General features: G+C 42.5%; 1 pseudogene; it reads right to left on the bottom strand.

The window, feature by feature from the left end:
• Positions 1-205: 205 nt before the first annotated feature.
• Positions 206-19,949, bottom strand: part of LOC114229015 (mitochondrial import inner membrane translocase subunit Tim9-like) — a 39,806-nt pseudogene continuing 20,062 nt past the window's right edge.

Raw genomic sequence — 19,949 nt, 5'->3', positions numbered from 1 at the left:
CTGACTATTTTCATTGAACCTTCTATTATGATTATTCCTGCTAAATACCAATGCTGTTTCTCCACTGGGCTTTCATTTACCACATAGTCATGACAGATGGCCGACATGGTGGCCACTGCTCCAGGGGACTCTGTCATATGGGTCCCATTTCCAGCGCAACAGCCACTGGCAATCTCTCATGCAAAGTCCACTCATAGGGACTTCTCTATCGCTGTTGGCCAAGGGGTCCCGCTTCGGCTGCCAGAGCTCTGCTGAATATGAAATCCCTGAAACCTCACAGGAATTCTTTGCATCACTTTTAAATATTTCTGTAAGCAATGTTCTGAACAGGTGGTCTCTTCAGGTTTTACATCTCTTGTTGTGAAGTCTTTTTTTTTTTTTCCTTTTTAATCTTTATTGTTGAAAGTATTACATGGGTCCTCCTTTTTCCCCATTAACCTCTTCCAGCCACTCCCTCCCCCCAGGCCCTCACCTCCCCATTGTTTGTGTTCACGGGTTATACATATATGCATACAAGTTCACTGGTTGATCTCTTCCCACCCACCCTCCCCTGCCTTCTCTCTGAGGTTCAAGTCTGTTCATGCTTCTATGACTCTGGGTCTGTTTTTGATCATCAGTTTATTTGGTTCAGTCAATTCCACATATGAGTAAGATCATGTGATATTTGTCATTCTCTGACTGGCTTATTTCACTCAGCATAACACTCTCCAGGTCCATCCATGCTGTTGCAAATGGTAAGATTCTTTTTTACTGCCATGTAGTATTCCACTGTGTAAATGTACCACAGTTTTTTTATCCACTCATCTGCTGATGGGCACTTAGGCATGAGGTCTTTAACAAGCCTAAAAAACAGGTTTCTGTACATTTATTGTTGTTTCCAATAAATTTCTTAAACTGTTTTATCTAATCAGATTCTGACATTTGTGCAGCTGTTAGTCTAGGCGGCTAGTGAGGTATTTAAAAAAGAGAAGGGCGGAAACTGGCTGAGCCTGATGAAGCTGGGAAACTACCGTTTCACACACACTCCAGGGAGTAGCCCAGTCAGCCTGCCAAAGGGGTCAGTGCCTACTGGTCAGGGAAGACCAGCTTTCCCATCACCCAGAGGAAGCAGGCCCTTCTCCCAGGTTAACGGGGGAGGGAGCAATGCTGAAGAAATGTTCTACTGAGTGCGTGAGCAGTCGGGGCAAAGATGGTTCATAAAGGGGAGGAGATACACCTGGGGAAGATCAGAGAGGATAAGGGTATGACACCCCAGGAGAGCCAGGAAGGAGATCAGATAGTTCGAAAGAAAGCTTGCTCTCTCCCAAGCCCAAGGAATTATAAGGGAGCTTAACAAAGACCAAGGCTCTCTCTTTCCCACAGACGCACAGGCCTAGTGCCGCCCTGGAGCAGAGACTGTGCTGGGGCAATGGCCGGGCAGCTCTGGGCCCTGGCCCTCCTGGTCTCAGTGGGCAATGGTGTGGGTCTGCAGCCCTGGAAGCTGAACTTCTTCCCGAGCAAGAGAGAGCCGAGCCGAACCACCTGGCTGTGGATGAGACATTCGGTGGGGTGTCTCTGAGAGCAGATGGACAAGGCTCTGCTGCTGGACCCACCGGGCAGTGTGTGGGGCCTGGGAAGCCCTGTCACGGGCATGCTAACACATCTTGCCATCATCACTTAAAATCCTCCTTTGCGGGTCCCTGAAGTTCCTTTCCTGTGACACATGGAAGAATCTGTTTCCAGACCAGCTTCCTCCAGTAACACAGCCATATTCTTCTGGTACATGAATTAGTCACCTTTCCTGATGCCTGAGTTTCCTTTCTCTTTCTTGAATGTCTCCAGTGAGGCCTGGTTTCTCACGTAAGCACATACTCTCTCTCCCGATAACATCCTGAGGCTGGCAGCTGGGGCTGGTCATGCTGCCGGTCAAGTCCAGGGGAAGAGGGTCAGCATGATGCAGATGCCCCAGCTGTTGGATGGAAAAGCTGTTCTGTTGTTGTTGTTATTGTAACTATTGTTTAATCTACGAAAGAAGATGCCACTGTCTCCTTTGAGCTTTTAATTCAATGCCATTTCAATAAAGATAATTTTTGTCTCTGAATTCTTTCCAAATATATTTTTCCCTTCTCTTCCTTCCCACTGCTGTAAGAAATGTCCTATATTCTCCTCACTAATTTTTTCTAAGAAACAAGGTTTTATTTTCTTATTTATTTTATTTATATTTATTTTTGCAATAACATTCATGCCAACACAATCCATCAAAGGAGTGGGAAGTTTGGGCAATAAATTACTTCCAGATTTGCAGTCTGTCATATGGAAATCCCCATCCCTGCTCCATCCCCCATGACCTCTGCTCTGCCTCCTATTTTACTAGTCGTCCCTCTCTAGCATGGTAAGCCCACAGAAATTCAAACGGAGAGGCATTTGAATTAAAGGCAACTAGATAAAGTAAACTGACACGTGACAAGGTCTGAAATAGTAAAGGCTGAAATTTTGTGAGTCATCCATTTATCAACCCATCCTGGCAAAGAGCTCTTTGTAATGGTTATCATCTCAGTGTGATAAACATACTAGAAAAACCTGCTTCCATATGCCAATCCCCAACTCATGCCATTATAAAAACACTAGAGGCCTGGTGCATGAAATTGTGCATAGGTGGGGTCTCTTGGCCTGGCTGGCCATTGGGATCCCTCGGCCTGGCCAGCAATTGGGGCCAATCGGGGGGGGGGGGGGGGGAGGCTCGCCTGCCAGGGGAAGGGATTGTGGAAGGTTGGCCCCAGCAGCAAGCTAACCAATGGCTGATTCCATGAGGAATAAGACCCCCTCCTCCCTCCTGTCTGGGTCCAGGATGCAGGTGAACTAGTTTCGGGGCTGTCAGGGCGCTGACAGCAAACTAACCAATGGCTGATTCCACGAGGAATTGGGCTCCCTCCTCCCTCCTGTCTGGGCCCACGGTGCTGGTGAACCAGTTTTGGGGCTGTCAGGGCCCATCAGGGCCCCAGCAGCAAGATCTGGGTCAGTGCGCATCATAGCTACTGGCCAGTCATTCGGTCATTTTGGTCATTTGGTCATAATGGTCATGTAGGCTTTTATATATATATACTCACTGAAGTTATAGCAGTTCCCTCATCACCAGAATTATATGTTTTCAAAGGAACACAAGTAGTTTCTGTTACTGTTGTTACTTTTCTTATAGTTTTTCATTTCAGAAGCTCAATTTTCTTGGCATTTGACTTGAATGGACTACCATTGGTCTGTTTGGGGTAGAGAGTGAAGAGAATAGAGTAGGAAGGAATAATGTCATTTATATGGTTGGAAAAGATATCTTGATTTAGTCTAAATCAGTTACTGCCTTATATGTTACTGGACTACTACTAATAAGTGGATAAGGATTAGCTGATGCTTATACCAATCAGAAAATGTGGACACCTATGCCCTGGCCAGGTGTTCAGTTGGTTGGGTGTCATTCACTACACCAAAAGATTATGGGTTCAGTTCCTGGTCAGGGTGCATACCTAGATTGAGTATTAAATCCTTGGCCAGATGAGTGCAGGAGGCAAATAATCAATGTTCCACTCCCACATTGATGTTTCTCTCTCTCCCAGTTCATCTCTCTAAAAACCAATAAACATCCTTGGGTGAAGGTTTTAAAAAAGAAAAGAAAATGTGAAAACCCACAAATAATCAATGAGAGCTCCCAGGGCATTAGTCATTTTCAACTCATTAAATGCACCATAATGAGAGACCCTGCTCTGAGGCACAGCTGAGAACAGCAGCTGGGGCATGCATATGCCACAGAAAGAAGATGGCAAGTTTCCTCTAACAACCTTGCCTTGAGCAGCATTGAATCATGCAAATGAGCAAAGCAATAATATTTCTCTATGTTCATATCTTCCTATGTCTCCCATAGTCTAAAAAGAGCCTTCAGGTTGACTAGATGTTCTAACAGACTCAAAATACAATTGGTCATTTCTCAGTGCCTTACTGGGAAGGATGGAAGGAATGAATCTAATATTTCTTAAGTAATCATGCACTTCACGTGAATATAACTAATTTAGTCCACACAAAAACCCTGTGGATAAGTATTAATTTATTCCCTGATGAGGAAACTGACACTCAACCAAAATAAGTATCTTAAAAAATACCATTCATCTAACAAAAGAAGGGAGACCTTCCTGTTTCAAGGACCATAATAAGCTTACTATACACAACTTTCATATAACCCTACATTATGCTTAGTACTATCTCCTTTTATAGATGAAGACACTGAGATTTGAAGAACTTAAGTAGCTTGTTGAAAGACACAAAGATAGTGAATAAAGGAGTCAGAACTCCAGCTCTTGTCAATCTGACTCTCAAAGCCCCTGCTCTTTCATTGCAATTGATGCCTCTAATATTAGCCTGAGAAGGGAGAGGGAAAAATTAGTTCTGAGCCCCATTCCAACATGATAACATACAAAATCTTTCCAATCTCTAAAAGACAGAAAATGTTATGTTGGCACTTATAGAGAGAGCCTGTCCATGGGAGGGCATCACCACAAAGTCCCACAGGCCCAGAGAAAAATGTTTCAGACAGTCTTGTGGAGGATGACAAATAATTACCCACTAGGTCTGATGATAAACTAAGACCTCAGGAGTGACGTTGGTTTGTTGGATGTTCCAAAGACACCAAATGTGAAAGATGAGAAATTCTCAGAACCTACTCTCATTCTAGCTTTTTACTATTGAGTCTAAGACCATTTTTAAATGCAACCACCAAATTTATCCTTTTCAATTGATTTGGCCATCTTAAGTAAAGGACATTTGTTTATTACACAAATATTAATTGAGTACCTACTAGGTGCTAGGCAATATGTTGTATGTTGGGGATACATCATGTTGTTCAGTTGACTAGATAGTGCTACTATTCACTAGTTAGGGAACATCAGATGAGGAGAAGGAAAAGAAGGAAGAGAAGGAGGTTGGAATGGACTTGGTGAAGAAGTTAATGAAGAAAGATATGGCAGACTAAACTGAGTCTAAAGTGCCTGCATGTGGGGAAGCATGAGACTTGGTTGGAAAGCTTGTAAGGAGGATATTCCAAGAAAAGGGAAGTGTGTGGAAGGCCGCCTACCCTGTTTATCAGAATTCCGACTTCAGGGAGTGTCGAAAGCAGCACCCCTAATTATTCCTTGACCTTTCCAAATAAGTCTGTGTATGTGTAGACCCCCAGGTGTTTACTGGCATCCTTATGCTTAACCCCTGGATGCCCTTGCCTAGAAGACAATGTAAACACATGTGTCTTCCCAAGATTACTCACCCTACTGATTGTATCTAAAGATAAACTTTATCTCAAACTGCTGCTACAATAAAAGGTTAACGAAGCAGGCAATAGAAGCTGCCTGGTTGCTATTGCCAGACTGTCCCTTAGCCCTCTCTTTCACAGCAAACATGTTGGAATAATCCATTCATCCATCACTCAGGGTCCACTTGTCAGTCCTGCCACCCGAAGGAACACCCACTGGAAAAGCCTAGTAAAGTAGTTGAAATTAAGGGTTTGCTCTAAGGAGACAGATCCAGACTAAAAACTATATATTTGAGAGGGACTGACATATGGCAGATGATAACTGAAGACCTGGTGGTAACCAGATCATCCAGAGAAACAGGGTAAAGTGAGAAGAAAGGGACTTAGATAAACAGAGCTCTGATGAACATTGTGTTTAAGAGACATTGGTGATCATTAGGAACTTTTCCTAATTTCATATGTAGCAAATAGGCACACTCTTATTCATTCAGTCATTCATTCAACAAGCACTTACTGACTGCTTACTATGGATTAGGCACAAATGAATGAGGTATGATCCCTTGCCTTGAGGAATGTTATAATGGATTTATATACCAAAAGCTACCTATATTCTTTCTGGAGGAGAAGGAAAGAAATGGATGTGACAGAGGTTCATAGTGGAAATGAGGTTTAACCTGGACCTTGCATAATAAATAGAGAGGAAAATATCAGAAGAAATCCAACTTCTGTACCTTTGTGCAATATAGCTACTTAAATACTAGTATTGGAATAGACCAAAAATATGCTGAGAAGAATATAATAGAAAAGTAAACGGGGACAATGGAATGCAGTGGGTGTGGGGAATATCGGGGAAATGCATTAAAAAAGGGGGAAGAAAGCTAAAGAGGGGAAGGAGTCTCCGCATTACTTGGGGGAAGGGTTACCTAAACCAATGACAGAACTGGGAGGAGCAGCTTGAAGACGTCCTCTTGTGTATATTGTGGGGATAAAGCATCCAATTTGGGAAACTAGAAAAAAACATATTCGCCAAGGCTCTTCAATTGCAACTAATGAAAAGAAATTGAAGGTACCTTAAGGAAAAAGTAGGGTCAGCAGTCTTTGTTAAATAAATGATGCGATATTAATAGAATTAAACAAACAGGACAGAGCTGGGCCTTAGGAAGGGACTGGAAATATGAACTGGAAACCTGTTAAAGAACTCGATCAGATGACACGTCTCTATCCCTCCATTGCCTGCCTGCATGCTGCAGACTTCTTCCTTTGCTAACCAACTTTCTCTGCTTTGCAGGCCACTTGCTAGGATGTGAGTGCACAGCAATTGACACGCTGGGCTGTGTGCTCCACACAGCCTTGAACACATTGTTTGTTAAACTGGATTCCAAATTAGAAGATGAGAAAATGGTGCAGAATCATTGAAGCAGCTGTCCACCAAGGGCACAATCACTCCGGTGGGAGACATGGCGCGCAGGGAGACATGGGACAGGGCATGGCTTATTAACTGGACATACAACCTCAGAGTCCAGAGGACTGTATTTGAGGCTTTGGCCTGGAACCAGGTTTGTGCATGAAACCTATCACGACAGACACAGTTTTTCTTAAGAATGGAAAGCAAGGAAGCAATAGGACTACAGCGCTCAGTTAGGGGAGAGGAGAAAGAGAAACAAATTCAGCAAAGTTGGCCCTGAAATCACGGTAGGCACCTGTAACTGTCCACCCACAGCGGCTCATGCTGGGAAGACTCGCTAATTGTGATCTAAGCAGCAGGGCCAGGACGAGGGCTCAGTGAGCAAGGCAGGCCATCCAAGGGCATGATCGTATCCTATTTTTATTTAAAATCTGGGTATTTTGTTCACTGTTGATATTTGTGTTAATATTTATTTTAAAATATTACATCAAGATAGTTTTTATCGTGATCACTGGTATTTGGGTGCTTCTTGAACTTTGCACCTCAGGCAGGGGCCACATTCACCTCACCCTAGTTCCCTATTCTGCTGAACAGCTGGAAAAGCACATGAGGATTTGAATGACACCTTGTGTGAAGAGAATCTTGAAAAAACTTAGAAAAGTCAACCTCACAGCTATTAGTCAACATTAGAACCAACTGAAACAATTTAAAGGGAGAAAACCCTTTAATCCCATGGCCAATGCACAAGAGCAGTGGTTAACATAATGGAATTTTGTCTGGTGGCTTGTCAAAAGTAAACAGTTTTAGCATCTATACAGAAAACACAAAAATAATCTACAAAAAATATAGTAGAATTAATCAGTAAATTTAGTAAGATTTTGGGATACAAAGTGTTGTGGGTTGGATTGTGTCTCCTAAAAATATATGTTCTGTACCTGTGAGCATGATCTTATTTCGAAATAGGATCTTTGAGGTGTAATCGAGCTCAGACTAGGCTGTCCAGCTTAGGATGAGCCCTAAGTCCAGTGACTGGTGTCCTTACAAGAAGGCAATTTGAACACAAACTCACAGAGGAATGATCAATGTCACATTATAAGCAGAATTGGAATGATGCAGCTACAGGTCAAGAAATGCCAAGGATTGCAGGCAACCACCATAAACTAGGAGAGGTGTGGAATACATTCTTTCTCAGAGTTTCTAAGAATGCAGTGGGTGTGGGACTTTTAGCCTTCAGAACTATGAGAGAACACATTTCTGTTGTTTTAAGTCACTCAGCTTGTGGTAGTTTGTTGCTGCAGCTCTAGAAAACGAATGCACAAGGGTCAATATACAAAAATTATTTGCATTTATAAATAGTAGAAATAATCAGCTGTAAATTGAAATCATTTAAACCATTTAAAATAGCTTCAAAAATACTAAATATTCAGGAATAAATATAACAAAGTATATTTATACACTAAAAATTTATACACTAAAAACTATAAAGCTTTGCTAAGAGATCTTAAAGAAAACTGAAGTCACCTAGCAGGTGTGGCTCAGTGGTTGAGCGTTGACCCAGGAACCAGTAGATTACAGTTAGAGGTTCGATCCAGGTCAGAGCACCTGTCTGGGTTGCGTGCGGGCTCGATTCCCAATAGTGGGTGTGCAGGAGGCAGCCAGTCAATGATACTCTCTCATCATTGATGCTTCTATCTCTCTTCCTTTTCCCTTCCTCTCTGAAATCAATAAAAAATATATTTTACGAAAAGGAAAACTGAAATCAATGACGAGATAAGCTGTGTACATGGATAAGAAGGCCCAATGTTGTTAAAATGGCAATTCTCTCCAAATTGATCTACAGATTTAACCCAGTCTGAGGAAGATTCCAGAAAGCATTTAGAACTTTATTAGCTGACTCTTAAAATTTATGTGCAAATGCGAAGAGACTAAGATAGACTAAACAATTTTTTTAAATAAAAATAATTTGGAGAAATGACACTATCTGATTCAAAATCTCGAAAGTTATAGTAATCAGTCAGTGTGGCATTGGAGTAAGGATAGTTACATAGATCAATAGAACAGAATCAGACTCACACATATATCACCAGCTGATGTTCACTGACAAGACCTTTCTATAGGTATACAGCCTTTAAAATGAGAATAGCCTTTAAAAGTCAAAGAGTGATAGAAAAATTAGATAGCCATGTGCATAATAAATAAATAAAAACAATTATTTGCATTATTTACAAATATTAGCTTTAAATGTATCTGAGACAAAAATGTAAGAGCTAAAACTAATATGTCTAAAATAAAATGGGACAAAATCTTCGTGATTTTAAGTTAGATGACAATTTTGCATATGTGACCAAAAAAAGCATGAACCATAAAAAAGAAAAACTTATAATAAAATTAATTTTTTAAAAAAATCCTGCTTTTAAAAATATACTAAAAAATAACAAACATGTTACATACTGGGAGAAATGTTTACACTTATATGTGATAAAGGAATTATACTCAGAATATATAAAGAAGTTTTAAAATTTAATATTAAGAAGACAAAGATCCATAAATAAAAAGGGCAAAATAGTGGAATGCATATTTCACCAAAGAAAATATGTATGTCCTATGAAAGGAACCCAATGGTATTTTGAGTCACTAGGGAAATGCAAATTAAAGTCATAATGAGATAACACTAGACACCACAAAATGGATAAAATTTAAAAGACTGACAATATCAAGTAGTGGCAAGGATGCAGAACAAATGGAATTCTTATACTTTGCAGATGGGAACACAAAATGGTACAACCACTTTGGTAAACAGTTGGCAGTTTCTTATAAAATTAAGCACACACTTAGCATCTAATCCAGCAATCTTCCCCTAAAGAATGAAAATACATACCCATGTAAAGGTCTTCATGCCAATGTTTCCAGCAATTTTGTTCTTAATTAGCAAACTCTGGAAACAACCCACATGCTCATCAACCAGTGAATTGATAAACAAATTATTTTACTTCCATTCACAAAAAAGACAAATAACTGATATGTGAAAAAACATGAATAAATCTCAAAAGCATTAGGTGAAGTGAAAGATGCCAGAGTTGATTATTACAACATTCTGGAAACAATAAAACTAAAGTTGTACAGGTCAGAGTTCACTGACTTGGAATAGAAATGGAGGCAGGAGGTTACTGCAAAAGAGAATAAGGAAGCTTTTGTGGGTTATGAGAATGTCTATGTATTCTTTGTAACAGTGGTTGCATGACTAAACATTTGTCAAAACTCATTGAACTGTATACTTAAAAAGAATGTTTCATTTTATGTAAGCTATTCTTCAATAAGATTAATTTAAAAATGAAGAAAACTGCCCTGGCCGGTTTGGCTCAGTGGATGGAGCATCAGCCTGCAGACTGAAGGATTCCAGGTTTGATTCCGGTCAAGGGCATGTACCTTGGTTGCAGGCACATCCCCAGTAGGAGGTGTGCAGGAGGCAGCTGATCAATGTTTCTCTGTCATCGATGTTTCTAACTCTCTATCCTTCTCCCTTCCTCTCTGTAAAAAAAATCAATAAAATATATATATTTTTTTAATGAAGAAAACTGACTGAAATGACCAAGGAATAAACTGAATATATATTTAAACCAAATACAAACTTAAATTCTGTTAAAAAGCAATTTATTTTTACTCTACACTCACAAAATAAGAGCAAGTATAAGAGCAGCCTTACATATTTTTCATAAATTAATTTGTTGCAAATTTTTCCATTTTACACCAAATTGCATACTAAGCATATCTGTAAATTAATTAAAATCTTTCCATTCCCTTCTGTACATGCTCTAACCTCCTCCTGTGCCCAAGAGTATAAGATACAGGCCACAGAAGCTTACTCACAGCTAAACCCCCTTTAATACTGGGGCATCATCTCCAGAAAAGTATAAAAAAAGGAAAATATAATGAAGAAGGGTTGATTTTATTTCCACTGGTACTGGCACAAGAACAGACATATAGATCAATAAAACAGAACAGACAACCCAGAAATTGACCCAAGCCATTTCAGTAAATTAATATTTGATTAAAAAAAAGGCAAGAATAAACAATGGAGTAAAGACAGTCTCTTCAGATACATGCAAAAAATCAAACAGTACATGCAAAAAAAAATGAAACTAGACCACCAATTTACACCATAAACAAGAATAAACTCAAAATAGATAAAAAACTTAAAGTAAATCGTGAAACCATAAAAATCCTAGAAGAAACCATAGGCAGCAAGATCTCAGACATCTCACATAGCAGAATTTTTATTAATACATCACCTAGGGGAAGAGAACAAAGGAAAAAATAAACAAATGGGACTATATCAAACTAAAAAGCTTCTGCACAGCAAAAGAAAACATCCACAAAATGAAAAGAGAACCCACTCTATAGGAGAATAAATATGCCAATAATACAGCTGATAAGGGGTTAATTTAGAACATATATAAAAAACTCATACAACTCAACAAAAGAAATACAATCAAATTTAAAAATGGGCAGAGGGCTTCTCCAATGAGAAAATACAAATGGTGATGAGACATATGAAAAAATGTTCAAAGTCACTAATCATCAGAGAGATCCAAATTAAAACAACAATGAGGTATCACCTCATACCTGTCAGAAGGGCTACCATCAACAAATCAATAAACAACAAGTGCTGGCGAGGATGTGGAGAAAAAGGAACCCTAGTACACTGTTGGTGGGAATGTACTAGGAAAATTATGGAAAAAATGTGGAGTTTCCTCACAAAATTAAATATGGATCTTCCATTTGACCCAGTGATCACACTTCTAGGAATGTATCCTAAGAAATCCAAAACACCAATCAGAAAGAATGTATGCACCCCTTGGTTCATAGCAGCACAATTTACAATAACTAAGATCTGGAAACAGCCCAAGTGCTGTTTAAGTAGATGAGTGATAAAAAAGCTCTGGTACATTTACATCATGGAATACTATGCAGTTATAAAAAAGAAGGATCTCTCACCCTCTGAGACAGCATGAAGGGACCTGGATAGTATTATGCTAAAATAAGCCAGTCAGAGAAAGACAAGTATCACATGATCTCACTCAAATGTGGAATCTAATGAATAAAATAAGCTGATGAACAAAATAGATCCAGACACATTGAAGTGTCGAAAATCAGAGGGAAGGCAGGAGTGGATGGTGGGTGGGGAGAAATAACCAGGGAACTTATATGTATAACCCATGGACAGAGACAATAGTGTGGTGAAGGCCTAAGAGACGGCAGGTGTGGGGTGAAGGGAGTCAATGGGATAAAAGGGGGGATATTTGTAATACTTCGAACAATAAAGATAAATTAAAAAAAAAACTAAGGCAAGTAGTTGAATCACTTGTTTAAGGACAGGAAGCTAGAAAGATACAGAATAAGGATTCAATCGCAAATCTTAATTATGTCACAGTCATGTTATGATATATACGTAGTATTCTGTGTCTCTTTTTTTTTAAATCCTCACCAAAGCATATTTTTCCATTGATTTTTTTTTTTTTGTTTTAGAGAGAGCATGGAAGTGAGGGAGTGTGGGAGAGATAGAGAGGGTGAGCAAGAAAGAGAAATATCAATGTGGGAGAGACACATAGATTGGTTGCCCCTGCATGTGCCCCAATCAGGGCTGGGGATTGAACTTGCAACCCAGGCATATGCCTTTGACCAGGAATTGAACCCACAATCTTTCTGTGCACAGGCTGACACTCTAACCACTGGACACACTGACCAGGGCTCTAAGCATCTTAATGGATTCCTGGCTTATGTGAATTACCTCGTGGTGATATGTGTGTGTTATTGTTATTTTTCCAAATAAGTTGGGCAACGACCGTTTTTTAGCAACTTTACCTTTGAGCTTTATGGATGTCATTATAGAAAGACACAATCCTCCTAGAATTGTGTAAGAATATAGTTGATAAACAAAGTCCCTTTACTCCTTACAAATGTATGAGTTCTTTCTGCAGATTGTTCATTATTGGTAAAAACACATACAGATTAAGCACTGATAAAATACAGTCTTCCAAAGGATTTCAGAAATTACTTTTAAATAATAGATCCCATGTTTTTGACCACCAAAGACATGTATAAGAATGTTCATAACAGATTTGTTTGTAATAGTCCAACACTTGAAACAATAAAATGTTCATCAATAATGGAAGAAATGTTTTTAAAGTGTGGGATATCTATACAATGGAATACAACACAGTAATTAAAAAAATACTACCAGTTTGTGCAATAATAAACATGAATCTCACAGACACATATTAGTGAAAGCAGTCAGACCTGATGAAAATAAAATAAACTGAGTCTAAGTGAAGATCATGCTGGAAGGACAGAGACAAAACTTACACTCTCCTCCTAAAGAACTAGGTGAATGACTAGTGATCACTGAGGGACGTGAATCATAAGGCGAGCCTGTAGCTGCCCGTGCTAATGATCTGAGGAGACAGTTTCCAGGCTGCAGTTCACTGAATTGAGAAGACAGAGTTCAAAATCTGGGGATGCAAAATGCCTAGAATTGGTGAGACAAAAAATAGTAGAGAGTAGAATGAACTTCAAAGATCTGCAGGGGTCCACTCAAGGTTTTTAGTCCTGTCCTGTAAATGTGAAGAAGAAAACTGCCTCAGGCCAACTAAAGAACAACCAGACATCATTCGCCAGAACAATTCTTGAAGCTCACTCAGGATTAGAAATAGTTTCTTTTCCGAATGGATTGAGTGAAAAGACCTCACCATGTATGGAGCATCTTGTAGAGTCTTCAAAAGGGCATTGCCTCAGGATTGGGTTAAGTTAGCTCTGAACGGAAGACTGCTCCCTAACAAAAATTAAAATCAATCCTAAAACATGATCAAACTGACTCCAAGTCATTTTTTCCCCAATCTTTAAGTGAATTTTAAAAAGTCCACCATGCAACAAGGTAAAATTTGTAATATCTAGCATTCAATAAAAAATGATCAGGAGTGCACTGTTCACTCATATTTATAGCAGCACTAGAGGCCCGGTGCTCCTTCCCTCTGAGATTCATCAGTCCGTTCCATGTTTCCATGCCTGTTCATTGAGTGTCTGCCCCTGGTGGTTAGTGTACATCATAGCTACTGGTCGAATGGTTGGATGGTTGCTTAGGCTTTTATATATATAGACTAGAGGCCGGGTGCATGAAATTCGTGCACTGGGGAGGGTGTCCCTCAGCCCAGCCTGCACCCTCTCTAATATGGGACCCCTCGGGGGATGTCAACTGCAGGTTTAGGAATCGGGCCTAATCCTGCAGTTGGACATCCCTCTCACAATCCGGGACTGCTGGCTCCTAACCGCTCACCTACCTGCCTGATTGCCCCCTAACTGCTTCCTTGCTGGTCTGATTGACCCCTAACTGCTCTTCTGCGGGCCTGATTGCCCCCAAATACCCTCCCCTGCTGGCCTGATCACCCCCAAGGCTTTACCCTGCACAGAAAATTTTACTAACCCTGCTTTACAATAAGGGCTTGACGATTGAATCATTAGGACCAGACACCAAGATTTCCTTTCTTTGAATAGTGGAGGGAATACTTATCTTGTCTTTAAGTTGCCCAGAAATTAAAATGAGATAATGACTTAGAAAAGTATAAAAGCACCATATAAAGACAACTGTCTTCTTAATGAAGTGGCAAAATGAAAAACACTTTTTATTCTCCCCTTCCTTCCCTTACAGCTTTTATTTAAACTTTTAAATTTATAAAAATTTCACTCCAATTTTCATTTCTTTACATTCAACATTATTTTGTATTGGTTTCAGGTTTTATATTAGTTACAGAATAGTGGTTAGACAATCATATACTTTACAAAGTGTTCCCTGATATTTCTAGTACCCACCTGGCATCATACCATCATTACAACACTATTGACTATATTCCCTATTTAAGTGACAATGGGTTTACAGGTTCCTTTCAGTCTTTCTTTTGTGTTGCTTGTCCTTCCTTTTCTTTCTCACTTCTTCCCTCATTTTCTTTATATAGTATCTCAATTGGCCATCAAAGCTCAGTGAAGGCACTGGGACACACTTCATCCATTTTACAGACCAGGAAACTGAGGCCAATTCCAGTTGGCTGTGGAACTTGACTCAGCACACAGGAAGCCCTCAGAGCCATGCTCTTTGCACTTCCTAAGGGGCAGCGGCCCAGCAAACAGAACAAACCTTCCAGTCAGGCTTCTGAGCCTTTTTCTCAAGCACCTCTTCATTGCGGATGCTCCACATTCTTTCCTCTCCCCCCATTCTTTACTGCCCCCCCTTCTCCGAAGCAGGTGGAAGGTTGCCCACTCACTGCCTAGGCATGCTCTGCCATGGGGCAGTGTGTCGCGAGCTTGCTTTTGGGTCAAGGCAGGAGCAGGAGTCACTGCCTCTGAAGTGTGAAGGCCACCTGAGCGAGGCCCATTAGCACTGGGAGCTTCTCTGAATCACATCAGTCAGTCCAGTACCCTGCAGTGCAGCACCCTCCACTGAGGTGGCACCACCCCTCAACCCCCACCTCAGGGGTGAGGGTCCTTGCCCCTCTGCCAGGAGTCCTTCCATGCCCCTTGATCCCTGGCTGGGCCCACCCACGTCTTGGGGACACTGCAGAACCTCTGTCTCCCTGCAGATGAGGCAGATCCCTGCCCTAGGTCTCCGCAAAGCTATGAATCTGTGGCCAGAGGCCTGGTCTGGGTCTCAGCAACCACATGCCTGCAATGTTCCCAGGGACCCTGGGAGCAGCTGGGCGAGTCCCGCCTCACCTCCCCAGGGTGCTGATCTCCCCAGGGACCCCTGGGAGAGGCTGGATGGGCCCGGCCATGCCCCCACAGGTTGCCTATATCCCCAGGGACACCCGGGAGCGGCTGGATGGGCCGGCTAGGCCCCCTGGGTTGCTGATCTCCCGGCCACGCCCCCCTGGGTTGCTGATCTCCCCAGGGACCCCGGGGAGCGGCTGGATGGGCCCGGCCATGCCCTCCCGGGGTGCCGATCGCCCCAGGGACCCCCGGGAGCTGCTGGATGGGCCCGGCCATGCCCCCCCAGGTTGCCAATCGCCCCAGGGACCCCCGGAACTAAGAGGACTGGGCGCCGCCATCTTGATCTTCTCAACAGCCGGATAGGCCACCCGGAGTCCCGCCCCCCAGCCTCCCGCCGGCCCAATCGTGGGCGTAGCGGAGGTGCGGTCAATTTGCATGTTTCTCTATTATAAGGTAGGATTATTTGCAATAGCTAAAGATGGAAGCAACACTAGTGTCTATCATCAGGTGAATGGGTAAACAAAATGTAGAATAGACATACAAGGGAAAATTATTCAATCCTAAAAAGGAAAAGAATTATGTAACATGGATGAACATTGAGGACATTATACTAAGTAAAATAAATCATTCACAAAAAGTCAAATTCCACTTCTATGACATACTTACATAGTCAAATTCATAAAATCAGTGACTGGAATAATTATTGCCAGGGGCTGGAATGAGGAGCAAATGAGAAGTTATTTTTAATAGGTATAGAGCTTAAATTTTAAAAGACAAGAGGAGTTCTAGAAACTGTGTGCATAACAATAAAAATATAGTTAATATGAAATATACACTTAATGATTAAAATGACAAATTTTATTTTATATGTCTTTTAACATGATTTTATTTTTTCTTTTTCTTTTATTTATTTATTTATTTATTTATTTATTTATTTTTTATTTTTAAACACAAATACATGTTTATTATGTGACAGTTCTAGGACCTGCTGTATATACTGTCAGTTGAGAATGAGGGTGACCAACAAAGTAGAATTAAAAACTATTTTTAAAAAAACAACATAAAACCCAGAACTAGGCAGACAGCCTGACAACACATATGTCACCGATTACAGCTTGGAAAGATTCTTTTTTTTTTTAATTTCTTTATTGATTAAGGTGTCACATATTTGTCCTCATCCCCCCATTCCCATCCCACACCCCGCGCCATGGATGACCCCACCCCCCTATTGTCCTTAACCATTGGTTAGGCTCGTATGCATGCACACAAGTCCTTTGGTTGATCTCTCCCCCCTAACCCCACCTTCCCCTACCTTCCCTCTGAGGCCCGACAGTCCAATCAATGCCTCCTTGTTTCTGGGTCTGTTCTTGTTCATCAGCCTATGTTGTTCATCATTTACCCTAGATGAGTGAGATCATGTGTTACTAGAAATATACTTATAAGAACCGAATGTGAGACGAGCAATAATAGTTATGCTGACAGGCAAATGAATCAGTCTGTAGTGAGTTTCTTTCTGGACCAACAGTTCTTTTGAGACCCAATTTCAATGTCCACCAGTTCCTTATGTGTACATGTCGGCACTGACTTTTCAGCTCTGAATGGTGGACAAATGGTGGTAATGCAGGTCCGACTCCCTCTGGTTTGGTCTCTCCCAGACTCAGGGGCACGGCTTCACCCGGACTCAGGGGCACGTGGCCTCACCCAGACCCAGGGGCACGTGGCCTCACCCGGGCCAGGGACCCAGCCTCATCCGGACCCAGGGGCATGTGGCCTCTCTCGTACCCAGGGGCATGGTCTCACCCAGACCCGGGACCCAGCCTCACCCGGATCCAGAGGCACATGGCCTCACCCGGACCTGGGATCCAGCTTCACCTGGACCCAGGGGCGCGCGGCCTTGCCCGGACCCAGGGGAGCGCGGCCTCACCCGAACTTGGGACCCAGCCTCACCCGGATCCAGGGGCACACGGCCTCACCCGGACCCGGGATCCAGCTTCACCAGGACCAAGGGGCATGTGGCCTCACCAGGACCCAGGGGCGTGTGGCCTCACCAGGACCCAGGGGTGCACGGCCTCACCCAGGCCCAGGACCCAGCCACACCTGGACCCAGGGGCACGTGGCCTCACCCGGACCCAGGGGCGCGTGGCCTCTCCTGGACCCAGGAGCGCAACCTCACCTGGGCCTGGGACCCAGCCTCACCCAGACCCGGGACCCAGCGGGGCTTCATCTTCTTGATCCCAATTCCTGTTGGTCAATTCCCTCTCAGCAATTCCTTTGGCCATTTTCTCAGAGCTCAGGGCGGCTGCCGCAGAACTTGTTGGGCGGCGGGCTCGGCGAAGCTCTGGTGTGCCCAGTGCACGGTGGCGGGCTGGTCCGGGGTCGCTGCATCGGCGCTTGGGTCTGCAGCGGTGGCTGGTCACTGAGCGTGTGCACCTGGCCGCATCCGGGGCGTTGAGATTCTTGAAGGACTCGGAGGTCAGCAAGTGTGGAGTCTCCCACCCCATGTCTCCCAGGGGCTCGTCTGTCCGTGCTCAGCAGCGAGTGGAGCCGTCCCCTCAGCCGGAGACTGCCGGGGGAACTGCGCTGAGCACGTTCCAGGCCACCATTGTGTCGCCTGAGCCATAGTTCTTAAAGTGTGATCTTTGGCTCACCGGCATCAGCATCATCCCGCGTACCCCTCTCTTTTATTCTAGTTGTAGAGCATCCGCTCAGCCAGCCCTCCGGTGGTTCTGGATGGTGTCTGCTCTGTTTTCCCATCGTAGTCTCAAAATTGTTGTGGTAGGCAACGATCAGGCTTCCGCCCTATGCCTCCATCTTGGTCCTCCTTTGTGTAGTTAAGTCTTGATTGTTGTTGGTGTCACTGGGAGGAATTTTCCTCCAGGCCAATTGGCTGTGAGGACCCGCTGTATCTATAAAGGAAGAATTGCTGTGCAGGAGACACGCTTATGGGCCGGGACTTGTTGCAGCAAGGCTTTGGTGCTCACTGAGTCTGCCTCTTGAATGTGTCCCTTATGCGAATGGTTGAAATCTGGTGTCATCTCACACCGACCACTAGCTGCCCTCGTTTCTGGGTCTCCAATGGGGTGCAGGTCAGCTACTGTCTCAGGCCACTCAGCAGGAGTTACAGAAAAAACTGCAGTTTTCTCCTCCTGCTTGAGTGGTTTTGGAGCAGACTGACTGGAACTGCAGTTTATTTGGTTAAGCTGCCACAGGGCAGGCCATTTATATGCAAGCGCTGCTGTTTGGAGCCTGGGCGGGTTTGTAGAATGTGCGGGGCGGGTCTCAGGGCGGGGCAGGGTCTCAGGGCGTCACTAGGCTAGGGTGTGGCAAACAGCAATGGCTGCAAGTCTGCCTTTTCTGCCTTTCCGCGTTTCCAAGTCTCCGCGTCCGATGCTCCAGTACAGTAAACACTGATTGCTGGGCGCACCTCTGCAAGAAAGTCGCTCTCACTTTCTGACACGATGTCTGAGAGTCCAGCTTCTCTCCGTAGGTGTCTGGGTCTCCCGAGTGTCCCCAGAAACTGGATTTCAGAGTGATGGGGAGCTAATCTCCCTTCGGGTTGGAAAAAAAGCCGCGAGTCCCTTCCCCCGCCACCAGCCCGACCCACGCGCCTCCGCACCTCAGAGCCTCCGAGTTTGATCTTTCCTCTTCCCTCTTAGTTGTAAATCCACCATTCAGCCAGCTCTCCTGTGGTTCTGGGTGGCAGACGCTCTGTCCTCCAGTTGTATTTTTGAAATTGCTGTGCGCAGCGCAGTTCATTTGTTTAACTTTGCCACCATCTTGGTTCTCTCTGGAAAGTTATTTTTTATTTTTAAAAATGACTGGAATGCAAATAATCAGAAAAATACATTTATAACATAGAGGAAAGTAAATCAATAAAAACAGATAAAAATTATACAAATAATAGAATTAGCAAACACATTAAAAGAGTTATTATAAGTATTATACATATACTTCATATGTTCAAGAGGGTTGAGGAAAACATGATCATAATGAGTAAAAAAATAGAAGATATTAAAAAGGCCTAAGTTGGACTTTCAGAGTTGAAAAGAATATATCTGAAATGGAAAATACATTGGATGAGATTAACAGCAGATTTGACACTGCAGAAAAGATTATTAACCATGAAGACATAGCAATAAAAACAACTATGAAACACACACAAAAAAAGACTGAATAAAATGAACAGCTCATCAGTGTACTGTGAAACAATAGCATATGTCTAATATATGTGTAATTGAAGTTTCAGGGGGGAAAGGGTGTGGGGGAAATAAAATGTATATAAAAAATTATTTCAAGAACTAATGGTGGAAAATTTTCCAAATTTGATGAACACTACAAACTCATAAGTACCAAAGCTTACACATGTTTAGTAGAAGAAAATGAATAAAACCACTCCAAAATATATCATAATGAAATTGTTGAAAATCAATATAAAGAGAAAATCTTAAAGGCAATCAGACTAATAAGACATAGAACAAAGATAAAATTGAGAACTGACTTCTTACTACACACAATGTGGAAGATAAG

This window comes from Eptesicus fuscus, chromosome 23, assembly GCF_027574615.1.
Source record: "Eptesicus fuscus isolate TK198812 chromosome 23, DD_ASM_mEF_20220401, whole genome shotgun sequence".
Taxonomy (NCBI): domain Eukaryota; kingdom Metazoa; phylum Chordata; class Mammalia; order Chiroptera; family Vespertilionidae; genus Eptesicus; species Eptesicus fuscus.
Note: the sequence above shows the minus strand (reverse complement) of the source record. Positions and strands in the feature narration are given on the sequence as shown.